Source organism: Rhincodon typus, chromosome 10, assembly GCF_021869965.1.
Source record: "Rhincodon typus isolate 14 chromosome 10, sRhiTyp1.1, whole genome shotgun sequence".
Lineage (NCBI taxonomy): Eukaryota > Metazoa > Chordata > Chondrichthyes > Orectolobiformes > Rhincodontidae > Rhincodon > Rhincodon typus.
In genome coordinates, this window is record NC_063341.1 from 14,576,703 (window position 1) to 14,586,883 (window position 10,181).

Below are 10,181 nucleotides of genomic sequence, written 5' to 3' on the forward strand. Positions count from 1 at the left end.
AAAGCATAGGAAGAGGAGGGGTTCAAGGGGAGATAGTTGGGGACTCCAAAGATAATGGGATCGGTGTAAGAATAAGAACTTTGCAGGAGATGCACCAGCTTTGTCTAATCAGTAAGGTTACCCAACTGAGAGGTGCCCCACTGAACTAAACAACAGGAGAGGTTACAGGTTAAGAATGCTATAGTTAAATGCCGAAGAAGGATTGATGAGGCTGAAAAGTGACAACATTGCAGACATAGTCATTATGCAAGTTATTTGTGACCTCAATCAGGGCTGTTCCATCCAGTGACAGGGGCAGAAACCTGATGGTGAAGATTAACATGAACTTAGGAAGGATGGACATGAATTTAGGAGAAAAAGTTCCAAATAGTTTAGTAAGGAAAGACAGAAGCTTGCTCGGAGAAATGGGTCAATTATGTTTTTATTAAGAAGGAAATGTCAAGCTTTCTTAAAATGACTTCCCTACCCTGGGGAAAAGACCTTGGCTATTCACCCTATCCAAGCCCCTCATGATTTTAAAACCCTCTATAAGGTCACCTCTAGCCTCCAATGCTCCAAGGAGAAAAGTCTCTGTCTATCCAGCCTCTTCTTGTAACTCAAACCCTCCAGTCCCAGCAGCATCTTTCTAATTTTTTTTCTGTATTCTTTTTAACTAAAACATCCTTCCTGTAGAGTGATCAGAACTGTACACAGTATTTTAAAAGTGGCCTCACCAATATCCGACAACATGATGTCCCAACTCCTAAATTTCTGAAGAAGGGTCCAGGCCCGAAACGTCAGCTTTCCTGCTCCTCTGATGCTGCCTGGTCTGCTGTGTTCCTCCAGCTCCAAACCTTATTATCTCATACTCCAGCATCAGCAGTTCCCACTATCTCTGAATCAATTTTAACGCCACTGCGAAGCCTCTTCTAAGGATGCCTACCTCGAAGAAGTTACCCTCCTCCATCCGGAAAGACCTCAGTGGATCTCTCTCCCACTCCAACCCTCTGGTAATCTGTTCGGCCCTGAAACTGCTTGACCACGTCCTGAAGTAAACCAGGTACTACAGCCACATTGCCTTTCTCAGTACCTGCCCAAGGAACTGAATCATCCTAAATGGTTTGCAATCTCTGTTCAGGCCATCCCAATTTAGCCCTGACCACGCGATCGCTACAAACGGAACATTCAGGTCCTCCAAAAACATTTTTCTCCGCGGTTCCTCAAGCGCACACTCTCAGCAATGCGCCGGCATCTCCTGGTACTACAATCAAGCTTACCCCAGCTCAGAGCCTCCCTCGCCCAAACCTGCAAAGGACCTCTCCTGTTTTTCATTCTTCGCAGGATACACAACCTCAACTTATGGTTCTACTCCGCCCTATCGGACATTAAAAACCGTAAGCACACCAAACTCACTGGTGCCTGCCACCCAACACAGGCCTCTTCTACCCCCCAAGTCCCCAACAATACCCAGGACCTTCCCCACAATGTGCCTGCCGCCATTGACCATGCGGTCACCATCGCGTCACATCCGCTGACGCCGGACATGCCACTTCTGGTACCGCAAGCCATGCTACCGCTACCACCATCCACACCACAGACACCGCCGCCTCCATCGCCCAGACCGAGAGTGCTACCTACGTTAAGGATGCTCCTGCCGATGCCGACACCGCTGCCAACATCGAGGATGTTCCGCCCACCGCCCCTACAGCCACCAGCTCTACATTCAACACAGCCCCCAGCCCTGCTGGGTCTTCACCATCCCCCCAGACCTCCCCCTCACTGAGGACGAACTGTCAGTCCTCAGTAAAGGGCTCACCTTTATCCCCCTCCCCCCTAACATTAATGAATACCGCTCATGCCTGGACATTGAACAGTTTTTCTGCCGCCTCCACCTCCACGCTTGCTTCTTTAATCGTGAGCCTAATCCTTCCCCTACTGACCCCTTCTCCCACCTCCAACACACCCCCTCCTCCTGGACACCACCCCAAGGCCTCCTACCCTCCCTCGACCTCTTCATCTCCAACTGCCGTCGAGACATCAATCGCCTCAACCTCTCCACCCCTCCCACCCACTCCAACCTCTCCCCCACAGAACGTACAACCCTCCGCTTCCTCCACTCCAAGCCTAATCTCACTATCAAACCCACGACAAGGGAGGCGCAGTTGTAGTATGGCGCACTGACCTCTACATCACCGAGGCCAGGCACCAACTCTCTGACACCTCCTCCTACGCCCCCTTGATCATAACCCCACCCCAACCACCAAAACATCATCTCCCAGACCATCCACAACCTCATCACCTCAGGTGACCTCCCACCCACAGCCTCCAACCTCATCGCTCCCCACCTCCACACCGCCCATTTCTATCTCCTTCCCAGTTTCTAAAGAAGGGTCCAGATCCGAAACGTCAGCTTTCCTGCTCCTCTGATGCTGCCTGGCCTGCTGTGTTCCTCTAGCTCCACACTGCATTATCCCAAATTAAATGCTCTGACCAATGAAGGCAAATGTGCCAGATGTCTTCTTCACCAACCTGTCTATGTGTGAAGCCACTTTCAAGGAACTATGTACCTGCGCCCTATAGCTGGGGGTAGTCAGAATTTCAGGAGGTTAGTCAGGGGGGTCCAGAAAATTAGGGGTATTGGGGTGGTAGCCGAGGTCAGGAAGGTAGTTTTGGGAGGTCTAGGGGGTAGCTGGTGGTAGCTAGAGGCCTGGGAGATAGTCAAGGATTCTGAACGATAGATGGGGTTCAGGGAGGATGACTGAGGATGTTCTAGATGTTTAACACCTGAGCCAAGGGACTGTCCATGGGCAGAAAACACACACCACACAATGTTGCCAGTGTAGATACAGAAGTTATTCCCTTTGGCAGAGATAATGAGAAACAGAACAAACAGATTTTAAGGTAGTTGATAAAAAGAACCAAAGGTTACAAGGGAAAGCATTTGCTTTAACGCAGCAAGTAACTAGAATCTTGAATCCATTGCCTGAAAGTGAAGTGAACACAGATTCATTTGTGGCTTTCAAAAAGGAATAGGATGAACACCTGAAGATTGCAAGGCTATTGTGAAAGGGTGAGAGTGTGATACTAGCTGAATTGTTGTCACTAACAATTGGCATGGCTTTGCTGGGTGGCGGAAAAGGAAATGACTACCTTTTGTGCAAAACCTAGTCAATAATTTAATGAATCCAAGTTCTTTGTCAAACTGCACCAAACAAATGCTATTAAACAGAATGAGGAATTTAAAAATATACTCGTTGGGAAACACTCCCTGCACGTTGAATGCAATTACACATCTCTGGAGCAGTTGGGACTTGAACCTAGATCTCCTGGTCTAGAGGTAGGGACACTGCCACTGCATCACAAGAGCCCCACTTACCTTGACGTTTATTGTTTTCTTCTGCATTCTGAAGTTTTTCCCATCACCAAACATTCGTGGTATTGCTCTAAGTTTATTCTAGCTTGTAACACGCACACCAGCTATAGGGCAGATAATCACTGACCTCATTTTTAAAGGTGTTAATAAGCACAGAATAAAGGTCTCTCTCAAGAAGTCTGGCATGTGGCTATCTTGTCTGTGGCAAAACTACGAGGAGTGACACTTCTGAAGAAGGGTCTAGGCCCAAAACATCAGCATTCCTGCTCCTCTGATGCTGCTTGACCTGCTGTGTTCATCCAGCTCTACACCTTGTTATCTCAAGGAGTGACACTGACTTAAAAGCAAATGAAAAATGACCCAGACTGATAGTCGCGTCTATTGAAGTCAATGCAATCTGCTGTTGTATCCTGCACCTTATCTAAAGTTATCTATGCCCTTTTTCACCCTCGGTTTTCACATCTCAGTTTTTGCATAGATGTTGTGGGTTTTATTCCTTTTGTCCTACAGTATTATTCTCATAGAATTCCAACAATGTGGAATTCAGCCTATTGAGTCCACACCAACCCTCTGAAGAACATCCCAGCTGGATCCACACCCCTACCCTATCCCTGTAACCCTGCATTTCCCATGGAAAATCTACCTAACCTGCACCTCCCTGGACACTATGGGCAATTTACCATGGCCAATCCATCTAACCTGCGCATCTTTACGATTGTGGGAGAAAACTAGAGCACCCAAAGAAAAGCAACACAGACACAGGGAGAATGTGCAAACTCCATACAGACAGTAGTCTGAGGGTGGAATCAAATCCGGGTCCCTGGTGCTGTGAGGCAGCAGTGTTAACTATTGAGCCACTGGAGTTCTGTGTGCTTTTATTCACCATTTCTATGGGTAGCTCAAAGAATTTGGATCGTCTCAATTTTCCATGTCCTAATGAAGAACAATAGCAGTGCCTTTGCTCTTTCTTGAAGCTTAAGCTTTGGTTTTATTTTTGATGCCCTGTCTAGGCTCCCTCCAATGCATCAGTACCTCATTGTCACATTCCTAGTCATCAATGCATCATTTTCTGACTCAAATTGATAAAACATGACATACAAAAGCAGATGGAAATCTGTGTTTGCAGAAAGTGAACAGCAGGCCAGTTCTGAAAAAAAAACACAACGAGAATGAAAGACAACTTTTTTATTGATTTATTCCTTCTGGTTTACTGTGAGGACATCATGAGCTGCTGCATGGTGTGTGTGTGCAAAATAGACGTAAGTATGACATTTAGGTTATTTATTGCAGTAGTAAAAGAAGCCAATTTAATCATTGTGAAAAAGTCACTGCAATTCTCTGAGACTGCTGAAATGGTTTATTGATACAGTTGAGAGAGGAAGACGTGTGCCAAAAATCATGAAAATAAATGACTAAAGCAGTGTTGAATCCCTGAAGTAAGATTTTGGTTTGATTTTTCTTTCTCAGATGCATAGAAAGTGAGTATTTTAACGTTACTCAGAAATGCAGAAGGTGGGAAATCTTAAAAGGGTAATGAAAGCTTGATAAGTAATGCTTTGACGAGACGTTGTAGTATTAACTCATGAAGCTGCGGTGTTAAATGTAGCCTGGGTTAACTATCACTTAAAATGCTGTAATTACTACGTCTACTCATCATTGATTTTTCTCTTCTTTGCTTTCTTCAGGCTCTGGAGTGCTTATTATGATTTACAATATACCCTTGCCTGGATAAAAGCCCTGTGGGATTAAACATTGGTGAGAACTGCTTCAACAAAATAATCCCACAATTTATCGCTATCAGCCCAAACTGGACATTCAGAGCATGACCATTTGGAAATGCTAAAAGAAAGCTGAATACTCTGAACCCTTTGTGTACCAGGTTCTCTTGTTTGGTTTCCAGATCTCTTTGATGTAATAAGCCCTATTTTGTTTTGAATTTCTAAACTTCCTACTCTGAACAAAAATAGCAATATAAAAATATCTTAGAAAATCTATTTCCAACATCGCACACTAGTGGATGAATCATCCTTATTGTACCAGATAAACTTTGAAATGATTTAATAATTATGAAAGCCCTTACAATTTCAAACAAAGGTAAATACCTGAGTTTTGGAATTCTTTGCCCATTCCCTTTTCCAGTAATTTTTGCTGGAGTGGAAATAGGAGTGTGGTTAACCAAATCACATGTTGCACTTCACCCTAACTGGTTCCAGTGTGGGATGGTCAGTCGAAACTCCCATGCAATTTTGTGTTGTCAGTCCCATTCTCTCAGTAGGTTTGGCCGCTCAGCCTCTCAGATGAGCTGTGAACCATACGAAACCTTAGTCCTGAGCAGTCAACGCTCAAAACAAAAACATTCAAAATTCTAAATGAATTATATTGGCTCGCTTAATCTCTCATAAAGCTATCAATCAAACACACTCATTCATTTGGTCAATGTCAGAAGTTTCTGTTCACTTCAGACTTCATAATCCTGTGTAAATGACCATACATGCAACGAAGAAAAGCTGCGGAGATTGCTGTGCACAAATTCAGGGTCATGCTTTCTACCTACGACCATCACCACACTTCAGAAAACTTCATTGGCTGTCAAGTGCTTTGGGACAATGTGGTGGTCATAAAAGATGCTACATAAATGCAAACATTTTCTACAAAAAAATGCTGTCAGAAGCAGAGGAACATACAAATCAGTAATGTTTCCCCACCCATCATTTATCAATTGTAATTATCTGTCTTAGTTTTGAAGCAAGTGGATAAAGATGAAAGGGTGAAACCACAGGGAGATACCAAAACAACTGAAATATGGGATGACAGGGTGTACATCTGGAACATAAATCAGACAAGCACATCTGGCTCGTTGCTGTAGTTACAGTGGCCAATTGAACCTAATCCCATGACATAATGTGCAGATAGCCCTGGGAAGTTCTTGATTCTTCTTGCAACAGGGAAGTATTGATAAAGTTTTTTGGGGATACAACATGACACTATCTGTTGAGAAATCATTCCGCATTACAAAGGGTCATTGTCGTCACTATATTCCAGAAATGAGACACAAATGAATTGGATGAATAAAATATCTTCTTAATGTAGTTAAAAATACGCTCACATTAAGTTAAGTGCACTGATGCATTTGCCGAAGAGAGAGAAAGAAGGCATTCCACCATGTCATTAGTTGAGTGCTGGGTAGTAGCAGAAAGGATCATTTTCAATGTTTCTTATCAACTGCAAGGCTGGGTAATTGAGGTGAATTAGAACTTACCTGTTAGCTTTGGATGAAGAAAGTACCCTTTACGATGTAAGAATATGTCACAGTATTTTACAAGTTTGAAGGTAGTTTTGAATTGTAGTCATGTTGTAATGTAGAAAATGCAGCAGGAGAACCTGACAAGTACTTCAAGATGCCCCTAAAATGATCTCACACCCGAGCTAGTTTCCCTGTTTTGGAAACTGGTAAAGCAGTGGTTTCACAGAGGGTGGCAATCAAGTCTATGGCACCATGGCTGCACAGGAGGGGAGGAAGAAAAGTGGAGAAGCAAGAATGGTAAGGATTTGTTAATTAAGAGAACAGTCAGGCACTTCTGTAGACAAGGATCTAAGATGGTATCTTAACGTCCTGGTGCCAGGAAGGTGCTTTAAAGATCATAAAATCAGTGGTTTCAGGATAATTCCAGTCCCACATGCTGGCAAGCATAGAAATAGGAGAACTGAGCATTGAACACATGGCTGGAGAATTGATATAGGATGGGAAAGTATCAGATTTCTGAGGCCCTGGGGCTGCTTCTGGACAGTTGAGAACTGTACAAGATGTATAAATGTATCTGAGGAGTTCTTGCACGAATATGGTTGTAGGAAGATTTGCCAGAGCTGTTTTAACTAGCTTGGCAAGAGGATGGGAACCTGAGAAGGAGTTCAAATTGGAATGAAGCAAGACTGGTGACAGAAGTTAAAGAAGTAAAGGGCAAAATTAGAATTCAGGTAAAGCAAAAGCAAGCATCAAACAGCATCAGAATGCAGAATAATATTAAAAGGGACTTAATGATCAAGGGGCTTTATCTGAATGCATGCAGCATTTGCAATAAACGTCATGATTTGAAGGCACAAATAGAGGTAAACGAGTATGATTCATTTACCATTTCAGAGACATGGCTATAGGATGACCATGGATATTTGTCATTTAGAAAGGGCAAGCAAAATAGAAAAGCAAGATAGCTTTCCTAATAAAGGATAAAATCAGTATGTTTGTGTGAAAGGATCTTAGATCAAATGATCAAGATGTAGAATCACTTTGGGTAGAGTTACAGAGTAGCAGGGAACAGTAAACATTGCTGGGAGCTGTTTATAATCCACTAAACAGCAGTGGTAATGTCAGGCAAGTTACAAATCGGAAAATTGAAGACACATATAAGGTGAGCAATACAGTAATAATGGACTACTTCAATTTCCACATACATATAGTAGAACCTCAGAAGGACATTCACAAGACGGTGGAGTGGGCAGATAGATGGCAGATGAGCAGAAGTATGAGATGACACTTTTTAGTACAAAAAACATGGAGATTTTCAAATAAAGGGTTTTATCCCTAAGGGATATGCAACAGCAGAGAGACGTGGGGTGTATACATGGATATGTTATTAACAGTGACAGGGCAGAAAACAAGAGCAGTTAGTATAGAATACAATGTTCTAGACCTTATTCATAGTCACATGGAGAACAGGAGCAGCAAGTTTATGCTAAACCTACGTAGGACACCAGTTAAACATCGGCTGGTGTAAAGTGTACAGATCTGGGACTGAACTTTAGCAATGAGGTTGACATGTAAGAGAGAGTGCACAAAAGGCTTAAAAGAATGGTTTCAGGGATGAGAAACTTCAGTTATGAGGATCAATTGAGGAGGTTTTGGTTGTTTTTTATGGAGACAAGAAGGCTAAAAGGAAATCTGATGCAAGCTTTCAAAATCATGTGGGGTCTGGATAGAGTCTATGGGGGAAACTATTCCCACTCATAAAAGGATCGAGAACCAGAGGGAACAAATTTAAACTGTTTTGCAAAAGAAATAACTATGAACAATCACTTTTTTCACAAAGTGAGTAGTTAGGATCGAGAATGCTCTGACTGGAAGTGTGGTGGAGGCAGGTTCAACTTAAGCATTCAAGGGGACATTGGATGATGTTCTAAATAAAATCAATGTGCAGAGTTACAGGGAAAAGGCAGAAGAGTAACACCAAACCAAAATACTCAGGCAACTGGTGTAGATGTGATGGGCTAAATGGCCTTCTTTTGCACAAATAAATTCTTCATTTCTGTGAACGTAATCACCACAAATGCTGTCGTGGATGAATTCCTAGAATATGTATGAAATAGGTCTCTAGAACAATACATTGAATAAACAACAAAGATGGGGCTATTTTCAATTTAGTATTATGCATTAATGAAGGACTAATTAATAACTTTGCTGTAAAGGAGCCTTTTGGAAATACAGCCCATAATGTGATAGAATTGCCTGTTAAGTTTGAGTGTAACATAGTTCATTCTGAAACTAGGATGGCAAATCTGAACAAAGGAAACTAAGGGATGAGGGGAAAGTGAGGTGGGAGGTTTAGGAAATACACTGAAAGATTTGACGGGTGACAGGCAACAACTTGTATTTAAAGTAATTCTGCATGATCTACAACAGATATGCTCCTTTAAGGCACAAACACCGAATGGGAAACTAAAGAAGGTAGAAATTGCGTTAGATGATAGGATGTGGTTTATAAAGATGTCAGATAAGCCTGAAGATTAGAACCAGTTTAGAACCCAGCAAAAGAGGGACAACGGGCTGATGAAGAAATAGAAAAAGAACAGAATATGAATGCAAACTAGCAAGAATCAGAAAGGTGAGGAGCTGTTAAAGCTTCTTTAGTAATATAAAAGCAAAAAAGCTTAAGTGGAACAAATGTGGCTCTATTATAGATGGAACCAGGAGAACTTATAGTGGGGTTGGGGCAATGGCGGAGAAAGTAGGTAATGTATTCATCTCTGTCTTCATAAAAGAAGATACAGAAAGTCCTCCAGAAATACAAGGCAACCAAGGGGCTTGTGTAAGTGAAAGAAATGAGTGTTAAGATATAGTAGTTGAAAAGTTAACTAGATTGAACATTGACAAATCCTCTGGATTAGATGAACTATGTTCCAGAGTTTTGAAGGAGGTGACTAACGTGATAATGGATGCATTGATGGTTAAGTCACAAAATTCTATCGATACTGGAAATGTTCCTGTAGACTGGAAAGGAACGGATGTAACCCAAATATTTAAATCAGGAGGGAGAGGGAAAAAGGAGAACAACAGATGTCTTAGAGACAGTAGGAACCGCAGATGCTGGAGAATCCGAGACAACAAGGTGCAGAGCTGGATGAACACAGCAGGCCAAGCAGCATCATAGGAGCAGAAAGGCTGACGTTTTGGGCCTAGACCCTTCATCAGAAATGGGGGAGGGGAAGGGGGTTCTGAAATAAATAGGGAGAGAGGGGGAGGTGGATAGAAGATGGATAGAAGAGAGGATAGGTGGAGAGGAAACAGACAGGTCAAAGAGGCGGGGATGGAGGCAGTAAAGGTGAGTGTAGGTGGGGAGTTAGAGAGGGGATTGGTCAGTCCAGGGAGGACGGACAGGTCAAGGGGGCGGGATGAGGTTAGTAGGTAGGAGATGGGGGTGCGGATTGAGGTGGGAGGAGGGGATAGGTGGGAAGAAGAACAGGTTAGGGAGGCAGGGACAAGCTGGGCTGGTTTTGGGATGCGGTAGGGGGAGGGGAGATTTTGAAGCTTGTGAAATCCACATTGATACCATTGGGC